This window comes from Phodopus roborovskii, unplaced genomic scaffold (genome assembly GCF_943737965.1).
Source record: "Phodopus roborovskii unplaced genomic scaffold, PHOROB, whole genome shotgun sequence".
Lineage (NCBI taxonomy): Eukaryota > Metazoa > Chordata > Mammalia > Rodentia > Cricetidae > Phodopus > Phodopus roborovskii.
Window position 1 is genome coordinate 68,198 of NW_026126954.1, and position 22,229 is coordinate 90,426.

The 22,229-nt window shown below is 37.0% G+C and overlaps 1 pseudogene; it reads left to right on the top strand.

Moving 5' to 3' along the window:
• The window catches only part of LOC127214689 (histone demethylase UTY-like), a 54,129-nt pseudogene that overhangs the window by 25,570 nt on the left and 6,330 nt on the right, over window positions 1–22,229 (top strand).

A 22,229-nucleotide genomic window follows, 5' to 3' on the forward strand; every position in this document is an offset into this window, starting at 1 on the left:
GACTTCAATACACCACTCTCAACACTAGACAGGACCACAAATTAGAAACTCAACAAAGAAACAAAAGAATTAACAGAAGTTATGTCTCAACTGGGGTTAACAGACATCTATAGAACATTCCATCCAAAGACAAAAGAATATACCTTCTTCTCTGCTCCACATGGAACCTTCTCTAAAATCGAACACATACTAGGTAACATAACAAATCTCAACAGATACAAGAGAATAGGAATAGTCCCCTGTATCTTATCGGACCACCACGCTTTAAAATTGGAATTCAACAACAACACAAATAGTAGAAAACCTGCAAACTCATGGAAACTGAACAATGTGCAATTGCACCACTCCTGGGTCAAACAAGAAATACAGAAAGAAATGAAAGACTTTCTAATATTCAACGAGAATGAGGATACAACATACCCGAACTTGTGAGACACCTTGAAAGCAGTGCTCCGAGGGAAGTTCATTGCACTAAGTGCCCATATGAAGAAAACAGAGGATAGTCACATAAGAGAATTAACAGCCCAACTGAAAACCTTAGAACAGAGAGAAGCGAATTCACCCCGCAGGAGTAGACACCAGAAAATAATCAACTTGAGGGCTGAAATCAACAAAATAGAAACCAGGAAAACAATACAAAAAAATCAATGCAACAAAGAGTTGGTTTTTTGAGAAAATCAACAAGATAGACAAACCTTTATCCAAATTAATGAAAAAGCAGAGACAGAACATGCAAATTAACAAAATCAGAAACGAAATGGGGAACATAAAAACAGACACAGAGGAAATCCAGACAATTTTCAGCTCATACTTTGAAAACCTGTATTCCACAAAATTGAAAATTCAAAGGAAATGGACAAGTTTCTGGATAACTATCACTTACCAAAATTAAATCAAGAACAGACAAACAACTTAAATAGACCTAGAACCGGCAATGAAATAGAAGCAGTCATCGAAAGCCTTCCAACCAAAAAAAGTCCAGGGCCAGATGGATTCAATGCAGAATTCTACCAAACATTCAAGGAAGAACTAATACCACTATTCCTCAAACTGTTCCACAAGATAGAAACAGAAGGTTCATTGCCAAACTCTTTTTAGGAGGCCACAATAACTTTGGTACCCAAACCTCACAAAGACATAACTAAGAAAGAAAACTACAGACCAATATCCCTGATGAATATCGATGCAAAAATACTCAATAAAATACTGGCAAACTGAATTCAAGAATACATCAGAGAAATCATCCACCTTGACCAAGTAGGCTTCATCCCTGGATTGCAGGGATGGTTTAACATACGAAAATCTATCAACGTGATCCACCATATAAACAAACAGAAAAAGAAAAATCACATGATCATCTCCCTAGACACTGAAAAAGCCTTCAACAAAATTCAACACCCTTTCATGATAAAGGTCTTGGAGAGATCAGGGATAACAGGAACATACCTAAACATAATAAGAGCAATATACAGCAAACCAACTGCCAACATCAAACAGAATGGAGAGAAGCTTAACATGATTCCTCCAAAATCATAAACAAGACATGGCTGCCCTCCCTCTCCATACCTCAGTATTGTAGTTGAAGTTCTAGCTAAAGATAGAAGACAACAAAAGGAGATCAAGGGGATCCAAATTGGAAAGGAAGAAGTCAAACTGTCTCTATTTGCAGATGATATGATAGTTTACATAAGCGACCCAATAAACTCTACCAGGGAACTCCTACAGCTGATAAACACTTTCAGCAAACTAGCAGGATACAAGATAAACTCAAAAAAATCAGTAGCCCTACTTTTTTCAGACGACAAAGAGGCAGAGAAATAAATCAGAGAAACATCACCCTTTACAATAGCCACAAGCAACATAAAGTATCTTGGTGTAACAGTTACCAAACAAGTAAAAGACCTATATAATAAGAACTTTGTGGCTCTAAAGAAAGAAATTAAAGAAGATACCAGAAAATGGAAAGATCTCCCATGCTCTTGGTTAGGTAGGATTAACATAGTCAAAATGGCAATCTTACCAAAAGCAATCTACAGATTCAATGCAATCCCCATTAAAATCCCACCACAATTCTTCACTGACCTTGAAAGGATAATACTCAACTTTATATGGAAAAACAAAAGACCCAGGATAGCCAAAACAACCCTATACAATAAAAGAACTTCAGGAGGCATCACCATTCCTGACTTTAAGCTCTACTACAGAGCTATAGTTCTGAAAACAGCCTGGTATTGGCATAAAAATAGACAGGTAGACCAATGGAATCGAATTGAAAATTCTGATATTAATCCATGCACTTATGAACACCTGATTTTCGACAACATAGCTAAAATTATACAATGGGGCGAGGACAGCATCTTCAACAAATGGTGCTGGCACAATTGGATGAGGGTGTGTAGAAGACTGCAGGTAGACCCATGTCTGTCGCCATGCACAAAACTCAAGTCTAAATGGATCAAAGACCTCAACTTCAATCCAGCCACATTGAACCTCTTAGAATAGAAAGTAGGACGTACCCCTGAACAAATTGGTATAGGAGACCGCTTCTTGAACATAACTCCAGGGGCACAGACACTGAAAGAAACAATTAATAAATGGGACCTCTTCAAACTTAGAAGCTTCTATAAGGCAAAGGACACAGTGTACAAGACCAAACGGCAGCCCACAGACTGGGAAAAGATTATCACCAACCCTATATCCGACAAAGGGCTGATCTCCAAAATATACAAAGAACTCAAGAAACTAGTCAACAAAACATCAAATAACACTATTAAAAAATGGGGTACAGAACTGAAGAAAGAATGCTCAATGGAGGAAATCAAAAAGGCTGAAAGACACTTAAGAAAGTGCTCCACATCCTTAGCTATTAGGAAAATGCAAATCAAAACAACTTTGAGATATCATCTTACCCCTGCCAGAATGGCTAAAATTAGAAGCACCAGTGATGACTTATGTTGGAGAGGATGTGGAGAGAGGGGAACACTCCTCCACTGCTGGTGGGAGTGCAAACTCATATAGCCATTTTGGAGATCAGTATGGCGGTTCCTCAGGAAAATGGGAATTAGTTTACCATAGGACCTGGCAATCCCCCTCTTAGGCATATACCCAAATGATCCACATCCATGCAACAAAGACATCTGTTCAACTATGTTCATAGCAGCACTATTTGTAATAGCAAGCACCTGTAAGCAACCTAGATGCCCCTCAATTGAAGAATGGATAATGAAGATGTGGCACATCTACACAATGGAATGCTACTCTGCAGAAAAAAATAATGGTATCTTGAAATTTGCAGGCAAGTGCAGGATGGCACTTGAAGAGATTCATATAAAGTCCCTCACAGAACTGGGAAGGGAAAAGTTCCCCATAGCTCAGGTAAGTGGGGGAGGGCAGCCAATGGAGAGAGAAGGTGGAGAAAATGAGGGGGAGGAAAGGAAAACCTGTGTGACCAGGAAGATTGAGCCTGGTTAGGAATAAAAGATAGGAGAGAGAGAGAGAGAGAGAGAGAGAGAGAGAGAGAGAGAGAGAGAGAGAGAGAGAACATAAATGAGGGAGCCAATATTGGTTTGAAGATAAAATTGAACACAAAGAAAGGTCGAGAGAACTACAAGACTGCTCCCAACTAACAATCTCAGCTTCCGTGGAAAGGCTATCATAAATGCCCTTCCCGGAGAGTGAGATCAACAACTAACTTATCCATGGAGCCCTCAACTAATGCCTGTTGAAAATAGGAGCAAACACCCATACATAAACACTGAGTCGAACTAGAACCCAGATGCAGATGGAGAGGACAAGACCATGCGGCAGAAGCACATAGAAACAGCTTACCTGAACAAAGAGGAGCTAAGGGCCACTAGACTGATAGCTGGGAAGCCAGCCTGGGACTGACTCAGGCTCCCCTGAATATAGGTCTCAGCCAGAAGGACTGAGCAGTCTAAGGGACCTCAGACAGTGGAGCCAGGATGTATCCCTGATGCACAAAAGGACTTTGCAAACACATCCCCCATGGAGGGATAACTGCCTTAATCTAGAGACAGGAGAGAATCCCTAATCCCTACTTCATAGGACCTGTCAGATCTACATGACCCCAACTGGATGGCATTCCCCTACATATGGAATTGGGGTGGGGGGATGGGAGGGGAGGGTGGTTAGAGTGCATGTGAGAGGGCAGAGAGGGTAAAAGGGAGGGAAGGAGGGAGGGAGGGAAGGAATAAAGGAGGGAAGTAGGGAGGGAGAACTGGGATCGGCATGTAAAATAAAAAATTAAATTAAAAAAATGCTTTGCCTCCAAAATTTAAGTTGAAAGACAAGTTACTGGGGAAAAGGATTTCTATTTTTGTTTCCACAGAAAATGAAAAGATGTGGATTCCTTCCAGACTAACGTGGTTTGATCACGCCAGACTTCCTGAAACAGAGTACAAGCTGATCCTACAGCTGGACAAAACAGCCCTACAGACTACAGCCAGGATATCTGAATCTTCTTCGAATTAATTAAAAGTGCTAAATTATTTTAATAACTTTTTTATCTTTGTAATGTCTATAATAGTTCTAACAATGGATCTCATATTATTGTTTTTTTTTCCAATGTGTTTTAAATTGTTTCCTATGCCAGGAACAATATAGTTAGAAACTTTTAAATGTTGGGGTAGAGGTAGTAAGTCATTTATTTATTGCTTAAATTTATTCCTTAAATTTATCTCTTTCTTAAAATTTCTTAAAATTCTTCCCTGTCCAGTCATACAGCTGTTCAGTCTGAAATAAACACACAGAGGCTTATAAACTGTTTGGCCTATTGCTCAGGCTTATTACTAACTAGCTCTTACAACTTATATTAATAATGCCATATGGCATGTTTCCTTTTCTCCAAAAAGGCATTCACATTTTGCTTTCTGTGTATCTAGTTGGCCTCTTGAAATCTGCCTTTCCTTTCCCCAGAATTCTTCCAGTCTGGTATCCCTATCTTTACTTCCTGCCTGGCTACTGGCCAGTCAGCATCTTATTAAACCAATATAAGTGACAAATTTTTACAGTGAATAAGAACATTATCCCATGTCAATACAGAGTTGTTTCTTTTAAATAGTGCTAAGCTTATGAATGTTTTACTTGGATGTATGTTTATGAATCATGTGACCTTGGGTGCTAGAAGAAGACATTGTAAGCCCTGGCGTGGAATTATAGATGCTAGTGAGCCTCCATGAGTATGTGTGAAATTGACCAGGGCTCTTAGGAAGAACAGCCAATACTTTTAACCTCTAAGACATCTTTCAAGTTCATATATTTTAGAGTCTTTGAAAATAACTTTTGGAATGGAATGATGCTGCCAAATACAGCTGTGAACTTATAAGCATGTTTCATTGAGCACATGCTTGAGCTGCTTTTTAATTTATGTTTTTAGTTGTTTCATAATTATGTAGTTTTTTATTTTGTTGTTGTTCAAGGTTGGTTTTATTTTCACTTGGATGGCAATGTAATGTGTATAATGATTTTAATAAGGTAGCTCATTGTATTGTTATTCCAAAATGTTATGTTTTCTTTTGCCAGGAACAATATAACTAGAAAATTAAAAAATCTGCATGCAACCAGCTTTCAAATATAAACAAAACAAAACAAAAAAAACTTTCCCTACACTTGTAATGTAGTTTTAGAATTTGAATATGAAAATTAAATGCTGACAAAGTGATATAACTTCTTATTTTAAACCAGAGAGGATATGGAGTATATGAAAGAGATTAATAGTCCTATCTGACCTAAAATTCTGCATAGTGGAAGCTGGTCGAATGTCTGCTTCTGCTTCCAAAATGTTGAAATTGCAGGCATAAACTTCTCCTCCAGCTCTTGATTGTATGCATACATGGATGGGTTTTTGAGAAGTGAGTCCTGTGAGTCTAACTTGCTAGCTTACACACACACACACACACACACACACACACACACACACACACACACTATTCAGAGAGGTCTGCTTATAAGTTTGAAGATCTGAGTTTGGATGTCCAGAAAGCTTGTAAAAAGATAGGCAGGAGTGGCAGCTCCCTATAATCCTGGCACTAAAATTACAGTATGGTTATGACTTTAATTTCCATTTTTTTACAGGTCACCAAGAAAATAACAACTTCTGTTCTGTTAACATAAATATTGGTTCAGGAGATTATGAATGGTTTGTTGTTCCTGAAGATTATTGGGGTGTTCTGAATGACTTCTGTGAAAAGTAGGTTTCATAAGTAAACGTTATTTTAAGATCAGTCAAAACAGGTGTGAAGATTAAAGAAAAAAAAACAGTTTTTTAGTGCAAGGGCCAATTTTTACCCTTGAACAGTTTTCATTAGGAACTTATGTGACATTACAGGAGATTTGATTTTACACAACCTTTAATCCCTTATAGGGCACTAATCCAAAGAAGTGATTTTACCAAAATTTAACTTGGTGAACCAATGGATTTATTGGAGTTAATAACAGTATGGATGAGGTGTTACATGGAGGAGGATGGTTTGAAAGAATGAAAGAGACCTAATTTTTTCCTCTGCAAGCAGTTATCAATTGGAAGAAGGTTTTGGTTTTGGAATGAACCTTGTGTCTTCTTTCCATCTTATCACTGACACCCTATCTGTCTTGGACTTGTCCAAGCCCTGTTTATGTAGCCACAGTGCCTATGTGAGTATTATTTAGAAAGGCTTGTTTCCTTAGAGCCCCTCAACTTTTTTTTTTTTTTTACATGTTGATTCCAGTTTACCCTCCCTCGGTCCCTCACTCCCTCCATCCCTCCATCCTTCCCTCCCTCCCTTTTACCTTCTCTGCCCCCTCACATGCACCCTGACCCTCCCATCCCCCAACCCCAATTCCACATGTAGGGCAATGCCATCCAGGTGGGGTTGTGTAAATCTGTGAAGTCATGTGAAGTAGGGACTAGGACTTCTCTCCTGTCTCTAAGTTAAGACAGTATCCCTCCATGGGGGATGTGCTCGCAAAATCCTTTTGTGCACCAGGGATATACATCCTGGTTCCACTGTCTGAGGTCCCTTAGACTGCTCAGTCCTTCTGGCTGAGACCCATGTTCAGGGGGTCTGAGTCAGTCCCATGCTGGCTTCCCAGCTATCAGTCTGGAGGCCCATTAGCTCCTCCTTGTTCAGGTCAGCTGTCTGTATGTGTTTCTGCAACCTGGTCTTATCCTCTCCCTGTGCTTCTGAATTCTAGCTTGACTGAATGTTAGTTATGAATGTTTGCTTCTGTTTTCAACAGGTACTAGATGAGGGCTCCATGTTGGTGGATAAGTTAGTTGTTGATCTCATTATCCGGGAAGGGCATTTATGGTAGCCTTTCCTCGGTTGCTCAAATTGATAGTTGGCAGCAGTATTGTAGGTCTCTAGAAATTTCTTTAGGTTCAGTTTTCTCTCCAAACCAATATTGGCTTCCTCTTTTATGTCCTCTCTCTCTCTCTCTTTTTATGTTCTCTCTCTCTCTCTCTCTCTCTCTCTCTCTCTCTCTCTCTCTCTCTCTCTCTCTCTCTCTCTCTCTCTCCTGTCTTCTATTCCTAACCAGGCTAGATCTTCCTGGTCACACATGTTTTCCTTTCCTCGCCCTCGCTTTCTCCTACTTCTCTCTCCATTCGCTGCCCCCTCCACTTCCCCTGTGCTTGGGGGACTTGTCCCTTCCAGTTCTGTGTGGGACTTTATATGAATCTCTTAGAATACACCACCTTGTATCCTAGTTCCTCTGGTGGTGTGAATTATAGGCTTGTGATCCTTTGATCTAGGTCTAAAATCCATATATGAGTGAGTACATTCCATGTTCCTCTTTATGTGACTGGGTTACCTTATTCAGGATGGTTTCTTCAAGTGCCATCCACTTGCCTGCGAAATTCAAGATTCCATTGTTTATTTCTGCAGAGTAGTATTCCATTGTATAGAGTGCCATATCTTCTTCATCCATTCTTCAGTTGAGAGGTATCTAGGTTGCTTCCAGGTTCTTGCTATTACAAATAGTGCTGCTATGAACATAGTTGAACAGATGTCTTTGTTGCATGGATGTGGATCATTTGGGTATATGCCTAAGAGGGGGGATTGCTGGGTCCTGTGGTAAACTAATTCCCATTTTCCTGAGGAACCCCAGGATCTCCAAAATGGCTCTACAAGTTGTACTCCCTCCAGCAGTGGAGAAGTGTTCCCTTTTCTCCACATCCTCTCCAACATGAGTCATCACTGGTGTTTCTAATTTTAGCCATTCTGGCAGGAGTAAGATGGCATCTCAAAGTTGTTTTGATTTGCATTTTCCTGATAGCTAAGGATGTGGAGCACTTTCTTAATTGTCTTTCAGCCTTTTTGATTTCCTCTATTGAGTATTCTATCTTCAATTCTGTAACTCATTTTTTAATAGTGTTATTTGGTGTTTTGTTGATTAGTTTCTTGAGTTCTTTGTATATTTTGGAGATCAGCCCTTTGTCGGATATAGGATTGGTGAAGATCTTTTCCCAGTCTGTGGGCTGCCGTTTGGTTTTGTACACTGTGTCCTTTGCCTTATAGAAGCTTCTAAGTTTGAAGAGGTTCCATTTATTAATTGTTTCTTTCAGTGTCTGTGCCCCTGGAATGTTAAGGGAGTGGTCTCCTATACCAATTTGTTCAAGAGTACCTCCTACTTTCTCTTCTAAGAGGTTCAGTGTGGCTGTATTTATGTTGAGGTCTTTGATCATTTGGACTTGAGTTTTGTGCATGGCGACAGACATGGGTCTACCTGCAGTCTTCTACACACCCTCATCCAATTGTGCCAGCACCATTTGTTGAAGATGCTGTCCTCCCCACATTGTATTCTTTTAGCTCTTTTGTCGAAAAACAGGTGTTCATAGGTTCATATCAGGATTTTCAGTTTGATTCCATTGATCTACCTGTCTATTTTTGTGCTAATACCGGGCTGTTTACAGAAATATAGCCCTGTCGTAAAGCTTAAAGTCAGGGATGGTGATGGCTCCTGAGGTTCTTTTATGTACAGGGTTGTTTTGGCTGTCCTGTGTCTTTTGTTTTTCCACATATAGTTGATTATTATCCTTTCAAGGTAGTGAAAAATTGTGCTGGGATTTTAATGGGGATTGCATTAAATCCGTAGATTGCTTTTGGCAAGAATACCATTTTTATTATATATATCCTACCTATCCAAGAACATGAGAGATCTTTTCATTTTCTGGTCTCTTCTTTAATTTCTTTCTTTAAAGCCACAAAGTTCTTATTATAGAGCTCTTTCATTTGTTTGGTAAGTGCTAACCCAAGATACTTTATGTTGTTTATGACTATTGTAAACAGTGATGTTTCACTGATTTCTTTCTCAGCCTCTTTTTCATCTGAAAAAAGTAGGGCTACTGATTTTTTTGAGTTTATCTTGTATCCTGCTAGTTTGCTGAAGGTGTTTATCAGCTGTAGGAGTTCCCTGGTAGAGTTTATTGGGTCGCTTATGTAAACTATCATATCATCTGCAAATAGAGACAGTTTGACTTCTTCCTTTCCAATTTGGATCCCCTTGATCTCCTTTTGTTGTCTTCTATCTTTAGCTAGAACTTCAACTACAATATTGAGGTATGGAGAGGGAGGGCAGCCATGTCTTGTTTATGATTTTGGAGGAATCATGTTAAGCTTCTCTCCATTCTGTTTGATGTTGGCAGTTGGTTTGCTGTATATTGCTCTTATTATGTTTAGGTATGTTCCTGTTATCCCTGATCTCTCCAAGACCTTTATCATGAAAGGGTGTTGAATTTTGTTGAAGGCTTTTTCAGTGTCTAGGGAGATGATCATGTGATTTTTCTTTTTCTGTTTGTTTATATGGTGGATCACGTTGATAGATTTTCGTATGTTAAACCATCCCTGCAATCCAGGGATGAAGCCTACTTGGTCAAGGTGAATGATTTCTCTGATGTATTCTTGAATTCAGTTTGCCAGTATTTTATTGAGTATTTTTGCATCGATGTTCATCATGGATATTGGTTTATAGTTTTCTTTCTTAGTTATGTCTTTGTGAGGCTTGGGTACCAACGTGATTATGGCTTCGTAGAAAGAGTTTGGCACTGAAACTTCTATTTCAGTTGTGTGGAACAATTTGAGGATTCTTGGTATTAGTTCTTCCGTGAATTTCTGGTAGAATTCTGCATTGAATCCATCTGGCCCTGGGCTTTTTTTTTGGTTGGAAGGGTTTCGATGACTGCTTCTATTTCATTGTGGGTTATAGGTATATTTAAGTTGTTTGTCTGTTCTTGATTTAATTTTGGTAAGTGATAGTTATCCAGAAATTTGTTCATTTCCTTTGAATTTTCAAATTTTTTGGAGTACAGGTTTTCAAAGTATGACCTGAAAATTGTCTGGATTTCCTCTGTGTCCGTTGTTATGTTCCCCTTTTTGTTTATGATTTTGTTAATTTGCATGTTCTGTCTCTGCTTTTTCGTTATTTTGGGTAAAGGTTTGTCTATCCTGTTGATTTTTCTTGAAAAACCAACTCTTTGTTGCATTGGGGTTTTTTGGTATTGTTTTCCTGGTTTCTATTTTATTGATTTCAGTCTTCAAATTGATTGTTTCATGTTGTCTACTCCTCTGCAGTGAGTTTGCTTCTTTTTGTTCTAGTGCTGTTAATTCTCTAATGTGACTATATCCTGTTTTCTTCATATGGACACTTAGTTTATTGAACTTCCCTTGTAACACTGTTTTCAAGGTGTCCCATAAGTTCAGGTATGTTGTATCCTCATTCTCGTTAATTTTAGAAAGTCCTTGATTTCTTTCTTTATTTCTCCTTTGATCCAGGTGTGGTGCAATTGCACATTGATCAGTTTACATGAGTTTTCAGGTTTTCTGTGATTTGTGGTGTTGTTGAATTCTAACTTTATAAAGTATGGTGGTCTGGTATTTTACAGGGGGCTATTCTGTTTTTTTGTTTTGTTTTTTTGTATCTGTTTAGCTTTGTTATATTGCAGACGATGTGTTCGATTTTAGATAGGGTTCTATGTGGAGCTGAGAAGGCGGTATATTCTTTTGTAATTGAACAGAATATTCAATAAATGTCTGTTATACCCAATTGGATCATAACTTCTGTTAGTTCCTTTGTTTCTTTGTTAAGCTTATGTCTGGTGGACCGTCTAGTGTTGAGAGTGGAGTATTGAAATCTCCCATTATAAGTGCCTCTGTTTTTTTGTGTGATTTGCGTTTTAGTAATGTTTCTTTTATGAGTTTGCATGTCTTTGTATTTGGGGTGTAGATGTTCAAAATTGAGACTTCTTGATGTATTTCTCCTGTGTTGAATAAGAAATAACCTTCTTTGTCTATTTTGATTAATTTTAGGTTAAGAGCTAATTTGTTAGTATATGTATTGCCACACCCTCTTATTTCTTGTATCTATTTGATTGGAAAGTTTTTTCCGAACCCTTAATTCTGAGGTAGTGTCTGTCTTTGAAGTTGAGGTGTTTTACTCCTATGCTGCAAAAGGATGGATTCTGTCTTTGTATCCATTCTTTAGTGTCTTTTTATAGGGACATTGAGACCATTAATATTGAGGTATATTAATGACCATTGATTGTTAATTCTTGTTTGTTTTGGATTTGCTGTTGGTGGTAATTTTGTGTGTGGATTTTCTGGTTGGTTGTTGTGGTTGTAGTTTATTTCTTTAGATTGGAGTTTTCCTTCTAGAACTGTTTGTAATGCTGGATTAGTTGATGTGCATTGTTAATTTGGTTTTATAATGAAATATCTTGGTTTCTCAATTGATAGTGATTAAAAGGTTTGCTGAATACAGTAGTCTGGACTTGCATCCATGATCTCTTATTGTTGGCAGAATATCCAGGAACTTCAGTGTTTCTCTGGAGAAGTAAGGTTTAATTTTGAATGTTTGCCTTTAAATGTTACTTGGCTTTTTACTTTGCAGCTCTTAATATTTTTTCTTTATTCTGTATGTTAGGTGTTTTTTATTATTTGGTGAGGGGACTGTATTTGTTGTTCTGTAAGCTTTTTGTACTTTCATTGGCATGTCTTTCTTTTGGTTGAGGTAGTTATTTTCTGCACCTTTGAGTTGGATTTTTTCACTTTCTATATCTATTATTCTTAGGTTTGGCCTTTTCACTGTGTCCCTGTTGGAAGCTAGCCTTGAGTCACATCCTCTTGCAGAATTACTTACACCTTAAAACTCTAATTGAGCCTTATCTTGGTAAAACAGAAAACTGCTAAAAAAAAAAAAAAAAAAAAAAAAAAAAAAGCAGTCTGTTCCATTCAACCCAGGAACTGAGATGGACCATGACACCAGGAACTGAAATAAGCAGACATTTATGGCCTGGGACAATACCAGAGCCCCAGAGTCAGCACAGCTACCCCTCCCCATTTCCTCCCTGCTTTGCTGTAAAAACCAGTCTTTGTGCCTAATAAAGTGAGACATTGACAAGCATTGCTTGGTCTCATTCCTTCTTTCCCTCCCATTATTTTCAGGTTCTAGCCCACCTCGGCCCCCGAATAACTAGGCCCCGCTGGTCGGGGCATGTCCCATATTTCCTGGATATTTTGTGTCAGGGATTTGTTCGACTTAAGATTTTCTTTGGTTGATGATTCTATTTATCCTAGTATATCTTCAGTGCCTGAGATTCTGTCTTCCATCTCTGTATTCATTTGGCTGCATGCATCTGTAGTTCCTGATTGCTTGCCTAACATTTTTATTTCCAGCATTCCCTGAGACTGTGGGTTTTTTTTTTTTTTTTTTTTTTTTTTTTGGTTCGTTTTGTTTTTCTCCTATTCAGCTTTCAAACCTTGCACTGTTTGAATCATTTCTCTTAATGTTTGATTTATCTTTTCCTCCTTTCCTTGAATTTTTTCTTCTTTTACTTTTAAGGGATATTTCGTTTCCTCTGTTACCCTCCTGAAGTTGTTTTTAGTGTCATTCTCTTCTGCTTCATCTGTGTTGGGATGGTCAGTTCTTGCTGGTGTAAAGTCCCTAGACTATGGGGGTGTCATATTGATCTGTTGTTGACTGTATTCTTACACTGTTGTCTTCCCATCTCTTCTTCCAGTGCCTACTGGTAGGGTTTCTCCCTCTTCTGGTGGGTAAGAGACCAATGTTCTCTTCCAGTGGGTACAAGCAGTTCCAATAGTCCGATGGCTCACCTACTTAAGTGGGTAGTGGAGGGATTCCTCCTTTGATTGGAGGTGGTACCAGGATGCTGGCAGCCTCCGGAATGGCTGGACTTCTAGAGCATACTCCCCTACATGTAGTCTTCAGTCCTCAGGATGCTCCGAGCTGGGTGCCGGAAGTCAGTTCAGAGACAGGCTCACACTTACCCCTTCCAGTGGTTGGAGGTAGGATCAGGATACTTGTGGTCTCTAGGTGGGCCAGACCACTAGGGTGGGCTCCCCTGCGTGTAGTCCTTAGTCCTCAGGCTCTACTTAAAATTCTTATGCCTCTTTTCCCTAAGCCTTGAGTAGGGAGCGATTTGAAAGAGACATTCCATTTTTGGACCAAGTGATCCAAAGTTTCTTATTCTGTTGCTAAATTGTGTTTCTAGTATTTTTTCCATATACTGCAGGAGAAATTTTCTCTGATGATGGCTGAGTGTAGTAGAATGTTGATAGGAGTTATTTGTTTGGATTTCCCTAAGGTCTGTGGCATACCTAAAATTAGGATTTTGCCCACACATGCATTTTTGTGCATGGTTCTATCTCACTCAGACAGTGCTTGGTTACTCCTACATTTTTTGTGCCTCTATTACACTAATAAATCTTGCTGGCAGGTCACCATTGTATAGGCCCCAGGGTTTAGCTTAGTTGATGTTTAACTTTGTCCTGTACTCTTTATCCTTCTGGTTCCATTTTCTTCATGCATTTATTTGTTGAGAGACATATGTCGTTGCCAATTTTTGGTTGTCATGAAGAGTACCAATGCAAATGATCTGATGGTAGATCGTAGAGTCTTTAGGTTATATGTTTAAGAGAAGTATAGCTAGATCTTTCTGAGGAATTGACAAATATTTCCATAATGACTATAAAAGTTTTCATTTCAATCCTTGGCAACATGCTGCTGTTTTATTTTTCTTAGCTATTCTGATTGATGTAGGATGAAATTACAAACTAATTTTGATTTGTATTTCCCTGATGGCTAAGGATGTTGAACATTCCTCTTCAGTGTTCTAAGCCATTGAGTTTCCTCTGTTGAGAATTCTCTGATTTTAATTGGGTTAGTTTTTTCTTGATATATTTCTCTTTGTAGTTTTTTAGGCCAGGAGTAGAGACTGAGAGGGCTTTAAGAAAGAGCTAAGGAATCCTGTTCACACTTAATAGCAGGGTTTCTAGGGAGTTTGAAGTGGTGGGAAAGGGGATCCTGTAAGTAGGTTAGTAGGGGAAAGAATTATCTGAAAAGGCAGTGATGAAAGAACCAGGAAGACCCTGGGCCTGAAGCAAGGGTTAGAGTTTCATTGAATGAGGTTTAACAGGGAGTAGAGGACCTGTAAGTGGTTTGTTACTGGGTTGAGGGTGACATTGGAGACATCATAATGGAGAATGCTAATGATAGTGTGGTTCACTTGAGTCCCTTGGGTTTCCTGTGTAGAAATTGGTTTTATATATCATAGACTCAGTCTAAGGAATGGGGTTGGCTAGAGTTGGGCTGTATATGTGACTGTCCACAGAAAAGAGGAAGGATAGCTAGTTTAACACCAGGGTTTTGTGGAGATCCCATTGTCAGGAATGGAACCTCTATAAGCAATCTGCTACCGGGCTGAAATGAAACTAGAGAGATTTGTAAGGAGGCGGTTAAGGAGAATAATGACCACCTACCTGAGTTCCAGTGCAGTGTTGCTACTGAATTCTTAAAATGTTTGTAGGCATAGGTACGCTACAGCAGGATGGGAGGAAGGAGCATAAAAGTGGGAGGAAAGAACACTGCAAGCAGGGATTGGTATCAGACTGGAGAGATTTCAATTAAGAACAAGAAGGAAAGTGGGTCCTTGAATCCAGGTCCAGGGTAACCTATAGAAAGTGTTTCTCAAGTTTTACATTGCAATAAAAATTATAAGAAAAATATTTTCAAATTTTCTTTAACTTAATAGTGACACCGATGATGGTATTACAAGTATTTATGGATGTTCATATCTTGTTTCTTATAATGGTAATGCTTTGGATAGTTTCCTTCAATTTCATTTAAGACAATGAGAAATAGACTTTTGGTCCATTTTTTTTTTTTGATAATAATTTATTATAACTGTAGGGAAAGTTTTTAATTTATCTGGAGGTTCTGTTTCTCCTATCTTCCTTTATGATTATAGTTAATGAGTCTGTTCAAAGATTTACATAGTCCATAGTTAATGAGTCTATTCAAAGAATTACATAGTACTTATGGTCAATATATGTTTAACCGTTAAAGTTGAAACTTTTAGTATTTTTCCTGGCCAAACTCTACCCTCCCTCTTCACCCACCTTTACATATTCCTTCTCTGTGAAACAAAGAATATTATAAAATAAGAAACTTCACAAACACACAAAAATGAAAATCAAAAAAGGCAGGCAAAAGACAAATAAACAAATAAACAAAGCCAAAACAAAGAAAACAAAACAGCTCACCAAAATACCATTTAATTACTTAGTTAAATTATTTATTTCCACTTGTCTTCTCAGCCCTGAGATCTATTCTGACATGGGTCTATGTGGGCCCTGTGCATGTAGCCAAGGTATCTGTAAGTTGTATCAGTTCTATTGTGTACGAATGACATTGTTTTCTTGGATTCATCAATCCCCTTTGGCTCTTAAAAATCTTTATACCTTCTTTTCTGCATGGATCTCTGGGCTTTGATGATGACATCCCATTTAGGAATAAGTCTCTCACTAGCTACCCATTGTCTAGTAGGTATCACTGTTAATGTTTAACATTGTGTTTCACAAAAGCGAATTTAAGTCTTTATATAAATAAGTAATCTGTTGTAGCTCTTTTGCTTTACAGTCTAACATTTTAATGAAATATTATAGCATTTAAAACTTTGAGATTACTTTTGCCTTCCATAAGTCTTTAAATATTTAGTATTTTAATATTTAAATATTAAGTATTTAATATTAATACTAGAATAATATTACACTATTAAATTTAATATTTGATAATAGACTATTTAAATATTTGACTATTCCCCTCCTCCAGAAATAATTTTAATTTCCTGATGAGTTCTTGGTGGCCAAACCTTGAAGATCTTTATGAAGCAAATGTTCCTGTATATAGGTTTATTCAGTGACCTGGAGATTTGGTCTAGATAAATGCAGGCACTGTCCATTGGGTTCAGGCTATTGGGTGGTGTAACAACATTGCCTGGAATGTTGGTTCAATTACAGGTATTTAAGTTGCACACCAATGTTGGTTTTCATTTTATAGCTCAATTCCCTACATGTTTTGATTTGTGTAAGAAAATAGCTCAGTTAAAGTAAGAAAAGAATACTTATTATACAGAATAATTCAAACCTAACAAGTGGCATTCCAATAAAAGATTTGAGCAAAGTAGTGTATTTCTTTCTGTATACATTAGTATGTATGCCCATTTGATTTGTAGTACTTTGCTTCATTTTCATATTGCTCTTTAGAGATTGCTAAAACATTGACAGTTATTCTTCATAATTTTTTAAAGATTATTTGTTTTATGTATATGAGAGTTTGGCTTGGTTGTATTATTTGATGTGTTCTTTGTTGGAATGTTAGATTTTTTGGAACTGCAGTTCCAGACAGTTTAGGCCTGTCTTTGGGCAGTGGGAATTGAAGCTTGGTTCCTCTGCAAGATAAATAAATGCTCTTAACCACTGAGCTGTCTCTCCAGCCCCTCTTCTTTAGAATTCTTATTTCATGTAATACAGGAAACCTTAGTACGTGTAACTTTAATATAAAATAAAGCCTGGCCTTCAGCACCAGAAGGACCTAAACTGGAGATACACTCTATATCTTTGTTATTTACACTATTATTTTTAACTCTTTGGGCCCTAATTCATCATTTACTATATGTAGACTATTTGAAAGGGTTAATTTAAAAAAATGTAAAAATAACTTTATAATACCTTAAGATTATTACATGATAGATCTTTTTGAAACTATCATCAGTATATTAAACATAATTTACCATGCCTTTAGATTTTTCAGAATTCTTGCACTTACAAGATAAGATATGATAATAGGTGTTCTAATTCTACTTTATAACAGTCTCTTTTTTTGTCTTTCTAGGTTTTCAGTATAAATTGGCAGTTGAACGTTATGAATGGAACAAATTGCAAAGTGTCAAGTCAGTAGTACCCATGGTTCATCTTTCATGGAATATGGCACGAAATATCAAAGTCTCAGATCCAAAGCTTTTTGAAATGATTAAGTAAGTACTTAATTGTTCCCAAGTTACATTCATTTATCTTGGGACAAGATATGCCATATAACATATGTGTAACTCAGAGGACAACTTGCATTGGTTGCTTATTTAATTATACCTCATGGATAGTTTTAATTGAGCCTAGCCATTCTGACAGGTATAAGATGTAATCTCAAATTTGTTTTAATTTTTATTTGGCTGTGCCTAAGGGTGTTGAGTGGTTCTTTAAATCTATCTCAACCATTTGAGATTCTGAATTTTCTTTTTAGATCTATACTCCATTTTCATTGGATTATTTGTTTTTGTTTTGTTTTTATTTTTGTCTTTCTTTTACCCTCCTGGTTTTTTGAGACATGGTTTTTCTGTGTAGCTTTGGAGTCTGTTATGGGATTCATTCTGTACACTGCCTGCCTCTGCCTCCTGAGTGCTAGTATTAAACCACTGCCCAGAGATTATTTGATATTTGTTGTCTAGTTTCTTAAATTCTTTATATATTTTGGAGATCACCCTCTGTCAGATGTGGCATTGTTGTAGATCTTTCCCCATTCTGTTGGCTACTGTTTTGTCTTGTTAATTTGTCCTTTGCTTTTCAGTTTCAGGAGGTCCCATTTATTAATTGTTGATCTCAGTGTCTGTGCCACTGGTGTTATGTTCAGGAAATGGTTTCTTGTACCAATTCATTCAAGGCCACCACCCACTTTCTCTTCTAAGAGATTCATTGTGGTTGGATTTATGTTGAGGTCTTTGATCCACTTGGAATAGAGTTTTAAGCATGGCAATAGTTATTTATCTATTTGCATTCTTCTAAATACAGATATCCAGCTTGACCTGTACCATTTGTTGAAGATGCTTTTTTACCCCATTATATAATTTTGGCTTCTTTTTCAAAAATCAAGTGTCCATAGGAGTGTAGATTTGTATCTATTCCATTGATCCACCTTTCTGATTTGTGCCAATATGAAGCTGTCTTCATTACCATAGCTCTATCGTAGCATTTGTAGTCAGAGATGGTGTTGCCTCCAGAAGATCCTTTATTGTACAGGATTATTTTATTCACTGGTTTTTAGTTTTCATGTTGTTTCAAAGTCTGTGAAGAATTGTGCTGGGGCTTGGATAGGAATTGTATTAAATCTGTAGATTGCTTTGACATGATGGCCATTTTTACTATGCTAATGCTACCATTCCTTGAGCATGGGAGATCTTTCTATCTTCTGAAATTTTCTCTAATTTCTTTCTTCAAAGACTTGAAATTCTTGGCTTATAGGTTTTTTAGTTGCTTGGTTAAGGTTACACCAAGATATTTTATATTATTTGTGGTTACTGTGAAGGGTGTTGTTTCCCTGATTTGTCATTTTGCATTTGCTACTCGTTTGTTTGTTTGTTTTTGAGTAAATCTTGCATTCAACCACTTGATTTGTTTATCGGGTGTAGGAGTTCCCTGGTAGAGTTTATTGGGTCACTTATGTAAACTGTCATATCATCTGCAAATAGAGACAGTTTGACTTCTTCCTTTCTAATTTGTATCCCTTTCATATCCTCCTGTTGTTGTCTTATTGCTTTAGCTGTAGCCAAAGTACAATATTGAAGATATGGAGAGAGTGGATAACCTTGTCTAGTTCCTGATTTTAGTGAAAATGTTTGAGTCTCTCTCACTTCATATTGACAAAGGCTTGATGTATATTGCTTTTTTATCTTTAGGTATGTTTCTTGTATCTCTGATCTTTCCAAGACCTTCCTCTGTCCATGAAGGGGTGTTGGATCTCCACGAACACCTTTTCTTCATCTAATGAGATAATAATGTGATTTTTTTCTCTTGGTTTGTTTATATGTTAGATTACATTGACAGATTTTCTTATTTTGAACCATTTCTGCATCTCAAGGATGTTTGCCAGTGTTTTCTTGCATATTTATTTGTCTATGTCATGAAAGAAATTAATCTGTAATTAACAATCTTTGTTTTGTCTGTGTGTGTTTTGGGTAACAGGATGACTGTGGCCTCGTAAAAATATTTGACAATGTTACTTCTCTCCTGTTTCGTGGAATAAGTTAAGGTATTAGCTCTTCTTTGAAATTCTGGTTCAATTCTGTGTTAAAACTGTCCAGCTCTGGGCTGTTTTGGTTGGAAGACTTTTAAAGACTGCTTAGGAGTTATAGGTCTATTTTAATTGTTTATGTGGTGTTGATTTAATTTTGGTAAATGGTATCTATCACGAAATTTGTGCATTTCTTTTAGATTTCCAACTTTTATGGAGTACAGGTTTTTGAAGTATGACCTAATGATTCTGTATATTTTCTCAGTGTCTAGTGCTATGTCTCTCTTTTCATTTCTAGTCTTATTACTTTGGATATTCTCTCTATGCAATTTCATAAGTTTGGGTAAGGGTTGTTTATCTTTTTGGTTTTCTCATGGAACCAACTCTTTGTTTCGTTGATTCTCTTTGTTTTTATTTTGTTAACTTCAGCTTTCAGTTTGATTATTTGCTACCATCTACTCTCCTTGCACTCGTTTGTTTCTTTTTGTTCTGGAGTTTTCAACTGTGATGTTAAGTGAATATCTCCATATTTTTCATGAAGGCATTTAGTGCTAAATAACTTTTCTCTTAAACTGTTTTCATAGTGTCCCATAAGTTTGGGTATGTTGTGCATTTGTTTTCATTGAATTCTAAGAAATCTCAATTTCTTCTTGACCTAGTGGTAATTCAGTTGAGAATTTAAAGTTTCCACAAGTTGGTTGACTTTCTGCTGAGATCCAGTGTTAATCCACTATGGTCTGATAAAATACAGGGGAATACTTCCCCCCTATTTTTGTGTGTGTATTTTAAGATTTGCTTTGTGACCAAGTATATGGGTATGTTTGGAGAATGTTCCATGAAGTGCTGAGAAGAGGTATATTCTGTTTTGTTTTGGTGAAATGTTTTGTTGATATTTAAGTCCATTTGAGTAATAATATCTGTTAACTGCATTATTTCTCTGTTTAGTTTTTGTCTACATAATCCATCTGTTGGTGAGAATAGGGTGTTTAAGTTTTCCAGTATTAGTACGTGGAGTTTGGTGATTTACACTCTAGTAATGTGTGTTTTACAAATGTGGGTCGCTTGTATGTGGGCGTTAATATTCAGAGTTGAGATTTCATCTTGATGGATTGTCCTTTCAAGAATATGAAATAACCTTCTCCATCTCTTTTGATTAATTTTGGTTTGAAGTATGTTTTGTTAGATATTAGGATCACTACAGGATTTTTAGGTATATTTGATTGGAAAATCATTTTCCAACCCTTTATTCTGAGTTAATGGCTGTCTTTGATGTTGCACTTTCTCTCTTGACAGGGAGTTTTAACTTGTTTTGTTCACTAAGAATTCTATTGATATGAAATGACTTGGTAATATACAGACTTGACATTTTTATGAGAATACACATTAAATGTTTAGCTATTGAAGACAAATATGAAATTTAGCCTACAGAGTAATGATAGCAATCAGTATTGATGACATGCTCAAAATTTGCTAAGGGTGATGGCTTTAGTATATTCTGGCTCAAAGAAAACAGCTTGATGCACTGAATATGGGTATCACACTGAAAATAATGCATGCACTGCATTAAGTAAAATCATACTGTTACACATTTTATAACTAAAATAGTACACTCTGTTTAAATGTCTGTTCCCAGTATGCTTTTAAAATGCCCAGGTGAAATATCTCTGTGCATTCCCAGAACTTCATAGAAGTCCACCATGTTTTAACAGATAGTTGGAACGAATTTGCATACACATAATAGGGAAGACAGGTAATCTGTCTCCTCTAAGCTCTACTATAGTTGTGCTGGTGGTAGTGGCTCCTCACTCTTTCCTTTTTTCCTTTGAATTACTTGATATTTTTTTCTTGGTGATGTCCCATCATTTTGGAAGATTGGTGTCATTTTTATTGATTTCTCTTTCTTTAATACTGTATAAATATGTTGTATTTTCTTTACCTTACCTTTAGACCCTGTTATTTCTTTGACTTGACCTAATTAGTGATACTTTCTACTTTATTTAAACATTTTATCATGTAGTGTATAATAAATGGAGTTCTCTATATTCCCAGTCTAGTCTTCAGCTTTGATCTGTGTGCCTCTTCCATCCCCTGGTATGGTGCTCATATGTCTGACTTTCATTGGGTTTCTCACTTGATTGGCTTTACCAACATTTATGGTGGTGGTACTTCTGCTGGTGTTGGTGGTTCTGGTGCAGGTGGTTGCTAGTGCCTGTGTGTGCATGTGTGTTGGGTTTTTCTTTTTTCTTGCTTCTAGCATATTTGCATCCCTTTCTTGATATAATAGATTTTGCTGAATCTCATACAGTCATCCATTCCTTGACTTACTTCATCTCTTGTTTGATGGAGTTGAAATTCTTTGTTACCAATGCAAATATTTTTGTATCATTAGAGTCAGCAATTAAAGAGATGTTGTCTTTAAAGGAAACACATTGCCCCTGTTCCCCATATAAGTTTACAATTCACAATTTTCTTATGTTTTGGTCTTGTTAGTGAACTACCTTATCTTAAGGGCTAAATCTTTAATAGAATGCAGGCAGGAGAAAACTTTAACAACATTTTCACCAATCTAAAGCAGTTATACTCTACAATTAAAATGAAGCCAAAAATGTAGATATAGTGCACACACAGATAAACCTCTAGAACATACTAAGTAGAAGTGTCCAGACACAACAGATCACATGTTGTGGCTGTACCTGTTTACTAGCCCTGGAAAGTTGGCTAGATTTCTTTCTTGTTGAATGAATCTTAGGTCCAATTAGAGAGGTGTTGGTTGCTGCCAAAAGTAATTATACCACTACTCCATCCTTAGGGTTTTCATGCCATGTTGATGATAACCTCCATAATATTCCCCATTCATGTCATTTTCTATTAAATTT